Genomic DNA, 16,742 nt, shown 5'->3' on the forward strand with positions numbered 1-16,742 from the left:
TCTGTGCCTTTTTGGCATGAGTCATTATCAGTTGCTCATGCTCTTCATTTCCTCGGCGTTCGGTGCGTAATTGAAGAGAACTGCAACAGCTGTTAGACATAGTTTCAGTTTACAGGCGAGAGGGGAAAAAAGACAACAAGAGAGGATAGGAATCCAGACTTGGCGCTGAATTTTCCCCCCTCGTAGCCTTTTTGTCTCTGAGCCTCAGCTGAAACAATTAACCATGCGCATGTTTGAAGGCGGGATTATGGTTGTCTAATTGTGGTGTGCGTTGCCATGGAGACTATCAGCCAATCGGTGGATAAACACCGCGGCTTGGCAGTGTTGGGGTAAAATAAAGCTTTGTGCAGATGTCAGCCTCAGATTTATGATGGTGAAACAGATTTTATTTGGCAGGGAAATCAATAGCCTGACCACTCAGGCCCAGCTTATTTTGATAAACAGTTCGGTTGATGTAACCTCTCTAGGAACCACTGCGCCCCCACCCCCCCAGCACACACACAGACAGACACAAACACACACACACACACACACACACACACACACTTCTTTGTCTCTAATGAGTTGGTGTTATGTGCTTACACCATAGCTGTTTGTCTGAAAATAACCTCTCCACAGCAAGGCCTCATTACACCACCCTTGTCACTCTGCTATAATTAATAGTGTTAGTCAGAGTGGATTTCCCCCAGTTGGGTCAAAAAAGTGCTCTTGCCATGTTGAGTTAACCAATACTGACTACCCTGCCTGTCGTTTTTGTGTTGGGCATTTGCTCGAATTTTAAAGATGATATAAAACTTTGCCTTTCATTTCTTTATCAGTGTATAAATGCCTTTTACAGACGTGGCGCAATAAAACCAGATTCACTGCTACAGGAGGTTCACAGGGAGCCTCGGCAGCTTAAGGAAGCTGTAAAATCCTCATTCAAATGAGGCATTCTGCCCAGCAATCCTCAGCTTTCTAGGCGCATATGCATCGCAACACACTCGACGTGTTCAATTAACCAGGACACAAGAGAAAAAACATCGCAGGAAGTCAATAAAATCATTCCCCCCTCTGGGTACACATTACATTTGTTGTGAGTTCGGTTAATGCACTCCAAGCCGGCTTTATTACACGTCTCTGCGCACTATTGAGATATACAGCGCGTGCCCACACAGCTCCCCCCCCCCCCACACCCCACGCGTGTGTGTTGGTCAGGCCATCGTCAGCGGAGTCAGACGCAGTGGACAGATTACCCTAAAATCAACCAAACTATGTGAAAGCAAACAATTGTGTATAGCGCCAAAACCTGCAATAGAAGACAAGAAACCTACTCTACTGTACATCAGCAAGTGGAGGGTGATGTGATGGATCAAAATAGTGCTCTCAGTAATATTCTTAATTCTGTTCATTCCTAATTTCATTTTGTGTCCAAAGGTCACAGTGCTTTGGGGTGCTTTTCATTTGACCTGCTGTTGTCTATTAGTCTTCTGAGCTGGGAGTGTGTGTATGTGTGTGTGTGTGTAGGCGGGGGTGGGGGGTGGGGCTGGGGGGTCATGTCACCCCGTCTCTGTCCCCTGACTCCCCCCCCCCCCAAAAAAAAACGTCCATAGCCCTGGGAGATGCTTTTAGGGAGCTGGGGCATTGCCTGGCCATAAATATTGCATTGGATTGTGGAGGACTGGTGTCGGAGGTTTCCTCTGGCCCTAATGCACAAACACAAACTCTTAAAAGAGCGGAGGTAGAGAATATGTGTGAGAGAGAGAGAGAGTGAGAGAGAAAACCAAACATATACGGCTGAAAAGGCTTGATCTCAGGGGGTGGAGTGAGCCTCCCAGAGTCTACCCCTGAGCTGGTAAATAAATCATGAGAGTATAGAGAGGTCCATTGAGCTCCCTTTGAAACGGTTTTATAATGGTAAAGGAGACAAGTGCATCGTCGAGGTGCTCCAGAGAACAAGCACCGCTCGCGCCGGGGCGTCCTGCCATCAAAGCCCCAAAGCGGGGACGCCGGGGGCGGGAGGGGCCCCGGGCCGGACGGTGAAGTACACCGTCGTCCCCAGAGACGTCTCCTTTACTGTCTTCGTCTGAGGGAGGAGGCGGTGGGGTAGGTAGGCAGCTGCAGCACACATACACACACACACACACACACACACACACACACACACACACACACACACACACGCCAGGACAGGCAATCAGCACAATGTCAAGCGTCTCTGCCGCTACCACTGCCGAATGACCTATGCGGTGACCACAGTGCCTCTCCTCCTGCCCACAGCCAATAAACACGCTTCCTTCAAGCCACTGGGTCTTTGGATTTCCTTTTTCTGCCTCCCAGCAGACGACTGCTGCGCTCTACCTCAAAGGGGGTGGAAAGATTACCTTTATTTCCATTATAAAGTACTTTAGATGTGACTGACAATCTTTGAACACAGCAGGACCCCAAACCCTGTGCCGTATTCCTTCATTATGCCGCCTTACCTCAGACGAAGGGGCCTATGATGCTACAATAAAAGAGCAGTGAATGGAGTGCATCCTGTATTGACTTGTTTGCTGAATATCAGAGTGGGCTTTCAGATGTATTTATAATGGGCTGATTAAAACCTGCTTTGATCTAAAGAATGCAACAACAGCACACTGGATCATTTCTTATATTTTTTTCTTCTCTTTTTTTGGGGGAAAGATCATACAAGCAGCTGGTTTATCTTTGAAAAGTACACATATCAAAGGATTATCTTTTTATTAGACCATTATTTTTTTCCTTTTTTTGTTTTCAGGTGTGATTTTTTTTTGTAGCTACATGGAAGAACAAGTCCCCAAACATGATTGTTATCACTGAGGCAGAGTTACTCACCCATAGATAATGCAGCATATATGTCTTCTTTTTTTACTATTTTGTTTATGAAATATTCTATTTGATATACACACACTGAATTATTTAACCAGTGTTATCCTCCTTTGAATGGACAATTTATATCCATTGTTCTCACACTGCGAAAGACCAGAGGTGAACTTTAAGAGACTTGTGTGTAGAACTCAAGGGGGACTTCTCTTCATCTGACTTAAGATGTGATTGGCAGGGATTAGACTGGATATACAGAAGACAAAAAAAGACGGGTAAGAAATAGAGATTTATAATTTAGCCTACTGTGTGTAAAGACTTGATATTGTCTCCAACGTACACATAATATTCAATTATCTCTGGCCACAATCCAGCCTGCAGACAAAAGGTGTGAAAATAATACTGACCTTAAGATGTAGTTATACCAGAACAACAGCGTCCATCTTATGTGTTTTCATGAGATAAAATCAATGAAGTCATTTGTGGTGCATGTACTGTAGTTTATTATTTACAAAAAAAAAAAGAAGAAAAGTAGAACTCGCAACATTAGTGAGGTTCAAAGACTTTTAACATGACCAAGGACAGAGTTAGCGTGCTATTATTTCCACAACGATTAAGTCAATAAAACAGTAATGCATACTGAAAACCCTTCGAATACATTCAAACACACTGGTTGAATTGGCTAAGTATTCCCTTGGTGAGTTTTGGTTGTGTTTTACTAGTAGGGCTGTGTTCACAGACTGTAACGCAACTTATGCAGATGCATATTTTACATGACTGTTTAAGAGCAGTATGTGAGATGGGGGAAAGGTACATTCTTCAGTCAAACACAAGGTAGAAGAAATCAAATTTCCAAAACATTTTTATGGTTATGCCGACCTGAACTGTAGAAGAAATAGAGCTTAACCTTTCTGTGTTAATACAAAGCATTGGCACTCTCTCAATAGAAACCAGATCCCAGCAGCATTCTCCTGACTTTTTTGACAGGCTTCCCCTCTCTCTCTCTCTCTCTCTCTCTCTCTCTCTCTCTCTCTCTCTCTCTCTCTCTCTCTCTCTCTCTCTTTCTCTCTCTCTCTTCCCCCACTTTTTTTTTTGTCTAAATCTCTGGGTATGACAAAGTGAAACACATGCATAATTTGTATTGCAGCGCCATCCTGGCTTTAAGCATATTCACAGTAGTGTCTGATGAGCAAATCTGTCAGTCGTTAAGAAGCCGGGAGAGGCACCGGAGCAGGCGAGGCGCTGACACAACAGACAGCCTCCTGTCTCTGACCAAATGAAAACCCCAAGCCTTCGCTCAACGCCGACACATTTCTGTTCCAGCCATTATCGCCTCAGAAAATACAAATAGCTATGATACCTGCGAGAGAGAGAGAGAGAGAGAGAGAGAGAGAGAGAGAGAGAGAGCAAGAGAGAGAGAGAGAGAGAGAGAGATGAACCTGCGTGTTTGAATTGGAAATGGCTCTCAGTAGTGTCTCTGTTAATGGTTTACAGCCACTGTTTTGTTTTGGTTGATGCATCTCGACAAGTCATTGAGATGCCCAAACGGCACTGTATTTTTTTTTCTCCCCAGCCGTGGACCCAAAATAACAGATCAAGTCGTGTTTCATAGAGCATCTGTTTTAAAAAGCGCCGGCTGTTGTGCGAGCCGCAGGATCATATACACAATGCGTGCTACGCCAGAGCAGGAATATTAACACTGTCTGCATTTCTGACAGCGTGAATGTCCCATGAATATTATTATTTGCATGTAAGAAAGTGCAGCAGGACATGAAAGGAGAGCCCGGTCTCTCTATAATGCATCCAGGCCAGTCGCTCTGTTGTGTTTCACTATAATGAGTATCAGGGATGCCACTAACAAGGTCGAGATGGTTTTGATTTGCAAATATGCACTGCTGTGGCTCTAATGAATCCTGACAATGAAAGATTTAACAAACACATGACACATGAGGAGACTCGTTTTATTCTGAACACCAGGTATCTGATCCCCCACCCCACACCCCCCAATACATATCCTCCACCCCAAACCCCCCCCACACACACCACCACCACCACCACCACACACACACACACACACACACCACGCTCTCCTTTACTCCGAATGCAAAGAACCTGTTAATATTCAAACATTTAGTGCATTCTTTTTTTCAGTCATGCTCCTTGTGTGTGTGTTTTGCCAGACATTTTTTAACTGCCCACACTGCCGTCCCACTCCGCGCTCTCACAAGCAATGCTGATTTTCATTTTCTTTTGTTAGGACCTTGAGCGTTTTGGAGAGGAAAGAGAAAAGAAAAACAGGTTTTAGGCACCATTTTGTCTGAGCGCGTCTCGTGAATATGTTACCATTTCAATGTGTGAAAAGCTGTGTTTTAACAACTAAAATCTGTTGACCATATTTGGGTGGACTTGGTCTATTCCCCAAAATATCATTTTGCTTGGCAGGCTTTTAGATGGGGCCAGTTGCTACTGACGTCTGCCTTTGTAGTTGTAAACCAGAAACAAATTTACACTCCTTATGGATCTTGTCACATGGAATTATAGAGCCAGGCAATTTATAAACAGTTCTCTCCTTCAGAATGGCGCTGCATACCTGTTTCAAATTACCAGGATATGCAGAGATCACTTGGCACTGGGATGTCTTGTAGCAGCTCTTTAATACTTCTAGGTATTCCACATTGAGAGGTGGTGGTGGTGGTGGTGGTGGTGTTGGTGTTTGGGGGGTGGGGGCGGATGGAGGCAGAAATGTGATGACCTCACAATGAGAAGCACCACGGAATTGTGGGAAGGAAGGTTAGTCAAACAGAACAAGTTGGGATACTGTCCGTGTGAGATCTGATAAACCTGCAAACAGCACTGCTGGGGAATATGATTATGTCTCATTGAATATTATCTGGGGAGGGGAATTCTTCCATGTTTGAGGGAGATGATGTGATTGCCAACATATACAAATGTTGCTCAAATACAAGATATATGAGGGCCAATGTAAACAGCATCTGTGATCATATTAAGCTCAAATGGATTTGATAAAGTGTAAGTCTAATGTATGTATGAATATATTTTGTATGTATATGTATGATTATATGTATATGTAAATAAATATTTCACACGCACACACACACACACACACACACACACACACACACACACACACACACACACACGCATACTCTTTCTGCACTTCTCTTTTTTTCATCTGCGTCTGTGTGCCTCTTTATGTTTGCTTTTATGGATTCCACGGTGTTGAAGGCTACTTTACTACCGAAAGAGTTTTTTTTACAGGTCCCTGAATATGCCTTTTATTCCGAATCCATTCAAAGTGCATAAAACCATCAGGAAATTTTAAATATCCATAAATCACTTAACTGCAAGAGACTGGTGAAGCAGTAAGCCCTTTCCAGATGTGCCGGTGGCAGGCAGAGGGGAAGCAGTGTCTACTGCTCGACAGAGGAGAAAAAGGCCAAATACTTCTCCTTCTCTTCGTGTTTGCCTAATGCAAAACCTATGGCAGTCTGGCTTAAAAGCTGCATGTGGAAACTTTGAGCGTGACAGCAAGGTATGCTACCTCATTACTTTGATCCAAGTTTGTTTGGTGTTGTACAGTACATACGACTATTTACTTATAGAAGGCTACATTATGCAACATATGATATGGTTTATGCAGCAATGGGTTAAGATACAGTGCTGAGTTATGGCTAAGGCGGAGTGACAACTCCTATGCTTCCCAAAACCCCTGGCAACTGACAGAGAATGATGTGTGCTTTGGAGAGACGGCATCCTATTTCTGAAGCATGTTGCGGCTTGTTTCCCCCCACACCATCTTTCTAGAGAGAGAATTAAAACAACAAAACCAAATAAATAAACAATGCTGCTTCTCAAAAGAATTCATTCTTTCACATTTCAAACAAAACATCAGCTAATTATAGCCTAAAGCCATGAGCTTTGATGCATTTTTCCCCCTCGCCTCATGTTTTTTTTTTTTTTTTGTTCCTGGAAGTGCTTTCTTTTAGGACCTGCAGTAAATTAGCCAGTAGCGCACAGCAGGCTCTGATGGTGCTGGGGCAATGATCCACACAAAGGTGCTCTCGCAGCATTCTTCCCATCACGATTGAAAGGGGAGAGAGAAAAAAAAAAAGCGAGAATCGTTTGCTCCCCGAAGAATAAATATAAATGAAATAAGTCGATGGGCATCAACATTTATGTTAAAAGAGACGCTTCATGGCAACATTGGATGACCAACAAACGGAATGGACGCGCAGCGATGGACCATCTACTTTTGAATCCTTCCCTCCCCATTCTGTAGGCCGGGCGTTGATTAGTTTTGATACAGGACGTATGGGACAAAATGCAGCCATGCTACATAAGCCAGGGAATAGCCCCTCCTTTCTGCTGACTACACATCTTCTGTGAGTTTAAGAGCATATAAAGAGCGTGACTTAAGACTATTAAAGTGCTGGTGTCGACTGGTCCCAAATGTAAATCGTTGGCATGTACGCCAGCCGAGGCAGCATACCATGTACTGTGGGCACAGTTGTTTCCGCTTGGCTCCCCGCCGAGGTGCCCCCTTTCGCTGCCAACACCCCATGTTGGCACTCGGGTATTCCGACCACTGTGAAAGCTGTTTTAACAGAGACTCTCTCTTTAGGGCTGTTTGGCTAACCCCTTTTTTTTCGACGGGCCCCGGCTCTCGGCAGGCATTAAATAAAGGACCCAGGGGTCCATCTCGCCTGATGGCCGGCCTTTAGCACCGCCGCAGTAGCACGGTAGTGTCGTCTGACGTCCAGACATGCTCGAGTGTATTAGCCTCGTCTCGTCCCCCCCTCCCACCCCCACCCCCCACACACACACACCCCGGCCTCTGATGCTCCCTCGCCCCAGACGGCGAGGGCTCGCCGCCTCACGTCCGTGCTCATGTGTTTCCCATCAAGGAAGTCTGTGGTTACCTTCCTGATTCTGCTGGACTGGAAAAACACAGCTAATATGGTGTGATCTGGAAAAAGCTTTGATGCGGAGGCTTTACAAATAAACCCCCGAATGCCATATGGTCCGTATTCATCTCTTAATTTATTTCCTATAAATGTCTGTTGAGCGCTGGGCCCGGCCAACACGTGTGTAACCAGAGTTGGAAAACAGAAGGCCGGAGAGAGCAGTTCTGCGGCGAGGTGCGATTATTATATTTCTCTCTCTTGGTTTGCTCCGTCTGAGCACGGCGAGCACACACACACACACACACACACACACACACAGACACACACACACACATGTGCTGAGGGCAGACGATCCTTCCAAGCTCCGCTGGAGCCATCCAAACGAAACAAACAAACACACGACTGTCCTCGCCCGAGCGAATCAGCGTCGCCATGTCGCAGGCCAGGACGAGCCAGTCCGCTGACACAATCTTTCTAAAGATCAATCAATTAAATGAAAAAAAAAAACGAAGAATAAAAAAACGTGCTCTGAAAGCGCAACAGCTGAGTGCTCCATGAGTCACCGATGCTCCGTTTCTTTTTTTTTTTTTTTTTTCCCCGTCGGCGCACGGGTTGGGTTACCGAAAGGTTTTAGACCACGGGCCGCGGCGAGGGCCCCTGCCTGCCAAATGAGAGAGCGCGGGATCGAGCCCGTCCAAATGCGGAGCAGAACTTCCCGGTGCCGGCTCCAGCCCTCCCAGAGGCCAGACAGGAGTAGACATAACCTGCTTTAGGGGTCTCTAGCGCTGAGCTCTGACACATGCGCTCAGGCATTCCACATCAACATTTCTGAGCTGCAGATGGCTGCTAGTGTGTGTGTGTGAGAGTGTGTGTGTGTGTGTGTGTGTGTGTGTTGGTGTGGGGTGTGAGTGTGTGCGTATGGGTGGGAGAGTGAAAGAGAGAGGGAGGAAGTGAAAAAGAGGGGATAATAGAGAGAAAGAGTGTCTGCCAAAGTGTGTCAGTGTATGTGTGTGTGAGTATGTGTGTGTGTGTGTGTGTGTGTCTGTCTCTGTGTGTGTGTGTGTTGGCATGCATGTTTTCCATGTACAAAGCAGCCTATCAACAACTGCACAACCCCTCTCTCCTCCGCCTTCCCCCTCCTCCTCCTCCTCCTCTCCACTTTCCATTTCAGCCATCTATGCAAAACGCACAAAGCCACTGGAACACTGCAAACAGTCAAACGTGCGAACAACAATCGAAACGAGCCAACAATAAAAACATTTTCCCCTCCACTCAGCCTCCTGTCTCCAGCCCCCCCACCCCCCACCCCCACCCTTTCAACCGTGTGGTGTTATCTCCCAGGCAGTATGGAAATCAGACCGACCAGGAAGTCATCCGCTTCATTTACAATCTGCCACCAATAATCTCTATTGGGTAGCCCTTCTCCATTACTCATGCCGTCGGAGCAAGAAAAACGCTCCAACTGCCCTTCTCCACCCACCCCACCTACCCCCACCCACCCCCACCCACCCAGGCCATAAAAGCCAAGTCCACACACAAGGAATGCGGGTTGCTACAGTACGGTGTTTACCCGAGCACGCTTTGCTGGGTACCTTTTATGCATGACGTGTGCGCGGCCACAGCCCCGGCCAGGTCCGACTCCATTTCCTCAGGCACACGGTGCCAGCGTTGAGACTCTAAATGGATGTGGCTTTTGGGGTTTGCTATGGTGGAAGTCAGGTTAGTGTGACGAGAAGTTCAACGCAGATGTGCTTTTCGACGAAGTTCAACTTTTTAAAAAGTCCCTTTGCAAATATGATTTAGTCAGACGGAGCATGAGGAGGTTCATAGATGTACTGTATGCAGATGGGGGAAGAGATGGTGGTGTTGTGACATGCCAGGTGAAATTGTCCATGCACCGTCCCCCATGTCTGTTTTGTAATAGTGATAAGGAGGAAGTGAATCACTCTGCAAATAACAGACCACATGTTTTTTTTTTTTGTTCTATTTAAGAGTTTCCTTTTTCACAGTTAATATTTAAAGTAAAGAAGTTATCTCCAAAACAGCCCTCTCGATTCGTGTTCTCTCTGTATGAAAATTAGATCATGACATTTGCCAAGTGAATGGAATATATACAATGCAAATACAAGTGATAGTCAATGCCCCATCGCCATATTTTACCAAAGATAAACTCTCACTCTCGATCTCATTCTCTCCAGTGAAAAAGCAGCAGCTAAAACCTGCGGTGGGCTGTAACTCTTCCTGCCTGGCCTCGGTGTGCTTGTCTCCTCCTTGACTCTCCTGCCACCACCTAAGTCCCTCTTCGCCCACAGCTGAATGGCCTTGACAGGCCAGGATTAATCGGGGTGGAATAGTGACAAGCTGTCTCTGAAACACACCCTCTCCGACTGTAAACAATAGGGGTGTGGATTAGTTTCGAAACAATGTGTTTATTTAAAAAGGCTGCTTCCTGCATGCACTTGACACAACTCTCCCATTAATTTTATTGGCAGCCAGTCCAGCGCAGAAAAATGTTATCATTGTTTAGTTTTGGGGGAGTGGGGTGGGGGCATACAAAACCAAAAAAAAAAGAAAAATCTAAAACAAAACAAAAAGGAGGGCCGTTGGGCTCCTGCAGTTGGTTCCTGTGAGATATACGTGCATTAAGGGGTCCACCGTGACATTTAGCACAATCTCAGGAACGAGAAGTCATTCCGCCGTTTTGTTTAGACTGTTGCTCTGTTTGTTTGGGGGTTTTTGTTTACAGACTAAGCAGTTTCGCCCGAACAAAAAAAAAAAGAAAAAAGAAAAAAAGAGAAAAAAGAAAAAGAAAACAAGGGAGGTTGGGGTTGAAAAAAAAGCTTGAATGTGCTTTATGCATATTTCGCTCCCAGGCCTGAGTGGCTGCCTGCAGTTCCTTTCCTGGTGCCTGGGGGTGCTGATAGTCAGCGAGCTTTTTGGAGAGCCCAGGAGCGATACCCCGAACCCCTCACAGCCTACAGCCACTTCCCCTCCCAAAAGCTGTACGCTTGCACTTTTCCAACATGCAAAAACAAGCATTTACCTACAGTTAAAGGGATTATTCGCTATACCCCCTCAAAACCAGCATCTCTCTCTCTCTCTCTCTCTCTGCATTAACCATGAAATCCAAAGCCATATACTGCTGTTGTGGTTCTGAATGATAAATTACTGTCCACAATGCGCACACCTTACTTCCATGCTTTACGCGAGGAGATATTGAGAGGGAAATGGCATTAGAGGTAGTTTATGTTTATATCATAATAACACTAAAACTCTTAAATTCGCAAGCAGCAGTTCTGAGGAGATTATGGGCCTTAGAAGCGGCAAAGTAAGTTCATGTACTGCGACTGACAACTGTGAAGAAAAATGAAAAGGCATAAGGGATCAGTGGAGCAACCTTTCCCATACAGCTTTGTGTGATCAGAGAGGAGAGGAGACCAGGTGAATTTGGGAAGGAGGGAGGGAAAGGGGGATGGAGGGAAGGGGAGAAGGAGGAGGAGGAGGAGGGGGGGGGGGGGGGGGGGGTTAGGGAGGCTTTTTAAGCCCTAGTTTAACATGTAAATCCCACCCTTTACAGGCAAACCGCTCCACTAGATCCCTGTCAATTTCCCCCCGGCTACGCTCCTGTGGATTTACATGAATACACTCTATCACTTAGAGTTCAACCTTCTGCTTGTTGAGCGAGAGAGAGAGAGACAGAGAGAGAGAGAGAGAGAGAGAGAGAGAGGTGGAAAGGCTAAAAAAGAAGAAGAAACAATCTCTTGCAAAGTTTTTCTGTGCTATCTTTTTTTTTTTTTACTTAACTCCCCTTTCTCTGTCTCCCTTTCTTTCTTTCTTTCTTTCTTTCTTTTGCTCTCTCACTCTGTCGTTCTCCTACCTCGCTGCTTTTGTTGGAGGAAAAAATAAGGTGTTATTTACCAGCCCCTGCTGCGGCTCCTTTTGTAAATGGACTCGTCGGTTCTGTCCACAGGCCAGGCACTAGGAGGTTATAGCTGCCTGTTCACCGATAAGCTGGCAGAACCTATCAGCCCCCGACGAGCGCGAGCAGATCGAGCTCTGTGTTTTTGTCACGCTTTATCATCAGCTGAGCTGAAACTAAACCGCTGGTAAGCAGGAGGAGAGAGAGGGGCCATTTCCGTGGATTACCGACGCCGACTTTAATTTCAAAGACCAGTGGTGTATCCAGGGAAAGGTGCAGGCTTCGCTTGCCACAGATTGGCAGCGGGTTGCTGATAATGCCTTGGCGCTCGCTCGCCCGCACCATGTGCCCGCTACCCCCCCCAAGTCCCTCAACCCCACCCCGTGCCCCCTCCATCCACCCCTCCCCTGTTGTTCGTGTGTGCCACCGGGGTGTCTATTGATCTCGGAGCTGCTGATTCATTTCACAGCACACGTGGGAAAGGGGGGTGAGGGGGGGGGGGGGCACGGGATGCCACGGTGTGGGCCCTGCTGGTGCACCGGGGCACAGGGAAGCTGTGCCAGCCCACCCCACCGCGGCTGCCACCACCAACTCCACCCACGCCACCTCCGTACCACCAGCTCTCCCTCCTCTACGCTCCCAACTCCAACTCACTGCTCCCTCCCTCCCCCCCCCCCTTATGTTTGCTTATATGGCGGGTAGCACAGGAAATGCACCACAGGAAACCACAGATTCTCCAAGGAGTCATTACCGAAAAAAAAGGAGGGGTGGGAGATGAGCGCGAGGGGGTGGCGCTGTTCAAACGCCGAGCTTAGAGGCATTTACCATATAGTGTGCAAAGCCAACTGGGATATTAACACTGCTATACCGTCTAAATCAGCTGCAAACCAGTTGGGACCTCCAAATCCAACTAGGGGAGCCCACTAGCAGAAGCGTTTACAGAGATGGTGTGTCACTGCAGGGTTGGTGTGGCATCGGCCTCTCTTAAGCATTTTTCTTGGTTTCTGAGGGACGTACTGATTTGATAGTCTCGGAGGATGACTGATCGAGGACTTAGCTACATTCTGGAGTACAGACAATCCTAATGTGTCCTGAGCGACACTGATCAAGTTTTGTTGGGAGGTGTGTGTGTGTGTGTGTGTGTGTGTGTGTGTGAAGACGTGTGTGAAGCAGATCTTGAAACGTTTATGAGAAACCTCGGGGAGTCTTTAAATATGCGCAAGACAGCGCACTTCATCCAGACTCACCACAGTGTAATTATTGTTATTTTTTCCCCCCCTTTTCACTCGGACCAAATTTGCGAACACATAATGGCCGGGTTTCCCAAAATCGTTAAGAAGCTCTTAAGTCCTAAGAACTTCTTAGGAGCGTTCTTAGAACATTCTTACAATGCTCCTAAGAAGTTCTTAGCACTTAAGAGCTTCTTAACAATTTTGGGAAACCCGGCCAATAACAACACAAGAGCTCTCTCATATTAATATCAGTGGGTGTTATTATTAGAAAAAGCATTTCAAATGATGTGTCACAAGGGAGCAAATATCATTTACAAATCGCTAATGACTTGCAAACACTCCCTTTGCCCCTGGTGAAAGATGCCACTACTCCCTGTGTGCATGTCAAGAGCTAGCGAAACACCAGCCGCTGCAATGGAGCTGCCTACACTATGCTATGGGCATGCAGGCACACACACACACAAACACACATAGATACGTACACACACACACACACACACACACACACACACACACACAGACACAGACACAACAGACACACCCTTCTGAGATAGGAGATGCGCCTCCCCTTGTAACTGCATAGGATTTGCTTGTCGTACTTCTTAAAAGCCAATAACTCAAAAGCCTTATTACTATTCATCAAAAAAGAGGAGACCCGTCTTCCCCATCTAATGGCTCCCTCCATGTTTGTTCTGACTATGCAAATGAGGCTTTAAAATATGTACATGCCCTGTGATGAGATGGATTAGCTTAAGATATTCATTATTTAGATGGCATTATTATTATTATTACACTTTGCATCTTCTATTAGGCTGGACTGAACTTACCTCACGCCGGATTGACAATAATGAGTCATCAATAAAACATTTTCATAATGTCAGACGGACACTTCTCTAGATGCTTGATCTAATTCTACATCGACTCGCTTGGTCATTAGTTCAATATGGTATGCATGCCATACTGTTAAAAACATAGAGCTGAAGAGTCTTCGCTTATCTGACCTGACAGTCGAAGCACAGACCCTTAAAAACACATACTCTACAACACGGTCTCACACACTGGTGAGATCAATTCAAAACACAATTGTAGAAACTTGCACCACAAGTTTATGGCTGAGGTTTTTTCCACACTGAAAATGCTTGCTCAGTGGTTAATCACTACAAAGGTAAATGCATCCTGAGGCATCCCTTCCAAAAGCACTTTCCTGTTCATGACAGAAATGTTTATGAAGGGAACCATAAAGTTGGTCATAACCTAGTGCTGATGTGATGGATGGATGGTATGTGTGATACTGTACGTGCTTTGATACCTTCAGACATTTCAAAGTCTCCAAAGAAGAGAGAGGCAAGAATATTCCGGGCAACTTTGTGAGTAGCAGGCAAAACAAAGTTGGACTCGATCAATTTTGAGGAACGCTGTGAACGTGCCCAAGTTTGTAGGGGAGATATGAGAGCCCCTGTAATGGAAAAATGAAAGGGAAAGACTGCGATTGCATGGAGGGGGATGTCTTTATTGCCGCCCAGATCTAATAACTTAATGCAAATTGTAACTAGTTAAGCACAGCAAAATAATATGATACTGTTGTCTCAGTCAGATTGGTATTATAGTGTTAGCATGTGCAAATAATTACATTTCCCCCCTGATACAATTACATTATTTGTTCTGGTTGTATTATACACCAATAAAAGCAAACATCATATTAGGATTCATGGCACTTTTCGCATTGCATTATCAATATGTGGAAATAATTGTCTGCTGAGAGATTAAATTGCATTATTGTGTATCTTTTTCATGCCTAATAAATAATGATGGATGACTCTTATTTTCATCACCACCTGCAACCATTTTGTCTTCCCCCTGAATGTTAAAAATGAAAAACAAGACAGAGAGAGAAGGTGGGTGTTGTTTCCGCAGCTGCAAACTAGTCAAAACAGGGGTTGATTTCTTTTTTTTTTAGTGCTTCTCAGGGACCCTTCAAGCCAGAGTGTTTCTTCTTAGCATGAAAACAAGCCAACAACAAGGTTATGAATTTGCAAAGTGAAATTGGATCAGCTTGCCATCAGCCTTTTATTTATTTATTTGGCCGTGTAGCCCGAGACTGCCACAAAAAATTAAAACATCCAGAAGTGACAGGGAGTGAGGTGGTACCCTGAGTGATCTGCATTCCACACACACACACACACACACACACACACACACACACACACACACACACACACACACACGCACCCACACACATCCACACACACACACACACACACACACACACACACACACACACAGACACATCCATACGCACAAAACCATGCCCACCCGAACACACACACACGCACACACTCACATACACACACACAGAGACTCATGCATATGCACAAAACCATTTCCCACCCACACACACACGCACACACTCACATGCACACATATAGAGACACATGCATACGCACAAAACCATGCGCACTCACACACTCACACACACACACACACACACACACACACACACACACACACACACACACACACACACACACACACACACACACACACACACACACACACACACACACACACACACACACACACACACACACACACACACACACACACGCAGGCACAAGGGCTTTATTTGCATTGTGAAGGTAATTAAGATTTCTGTCTAATTCCTGATGCCTGATTAGCCTATTGACAGTGCTTTCAGGTGCAGCCAGGATCACATCAGACATCTGACAATGATCGGAGGAAATCGCATTAAGCCACTGTTGATCAACTGGACGAGCTATCCAGGACCATTTGGTCTGTCCATGGTCACCGCTTCCTCATTTGCAATTCTTTTCCATATAGTGTTTTTTACTGCCACCCACCCACCCCCACCCACATGACTTCAACTTTAATCAGTGAATTTGCACTTTGTGAAGATAAGAGAATTGATTAGCTACCAGTCTGTGAGTCTTCATGTTTTAATTGGGTTCTGTATTTTCTCCCCTTAAAGCCACCCACACACCTTAATAGTCAATACCGCTCCCTCAGTGTCCTGTTGCGTTTGATGCATTTTGTTGGCGCCCTGTAAAAAGAGATAAAAAAAACAAGCTAAGGACATTACAGTCCTGGTTAATTGCCATCAGAAAGGCGAATGGTGTTATAACTTCATAACTTCTTAAGTCGTGCCTTGCGCTCGGCTAGGCGTATGCTATTGTAAAATTTACATTTTAATGAAATATTTGAATAAGTGCTTGAAATTCACTCTGCCGGGCCTCCTGGTTCTAAAACCAACATTGCATGTTTGTGTTTTGAATGGCAGCGTCAGGGAAATTAACATGCCAGTCATTCAGATTAGGGGGGCATCAGTGTAAAGTCACAGGCCGCCTCAATCAAGGTTCACTGCAGGTGAACACTGCCCATGACAGCTTTAAATGATACGCCACGAAACCCTCCCCCCAACACCACCCCCATCTCATCCCCCCCACACCCCACTCCACCCCCCAAAGGCAAACGGCATATTTAGGCTCAAATTGAGAGCACAGCAAAATGAGGATGCAGCAGCAGAATAGCCGGAGAGTCCACTCTTCTGGGGGACTTAATTATTGTGCTTTTCAAAAGAAGGTCTGGCTACTATGACTGCGACGTAGCAGTGCCGTGCTATAAGTGGTTTTGTTTTATGTAAAATGTATGCCACCATATTTTCATCGACCACGTCCATTATGCTAATCCGAACCTCTACATAAGTGAGGATACCTACACGTGGCACTTCATGACAGGCCAGCTGGTCATTTGCAAGTGCAATTACAATGATAGGACTTTTGTATTTCACTTAAGCAGCAAAGGAAGGGGTGAGGGGGAGTACTGTTG

Source organism: Sardina pilchardus, chromosome 9, assembly GCF_963854185.1.
Source record: "Sardina pilchardus chromosome 9, fSarPil1.1, whole genome shotgun sequence".
NCBI lineage: Eukaryota > Metazoa > Chordata > Actinopteri > Clupeiformes > Clupeidae > Sardina > Sardina pilchardus.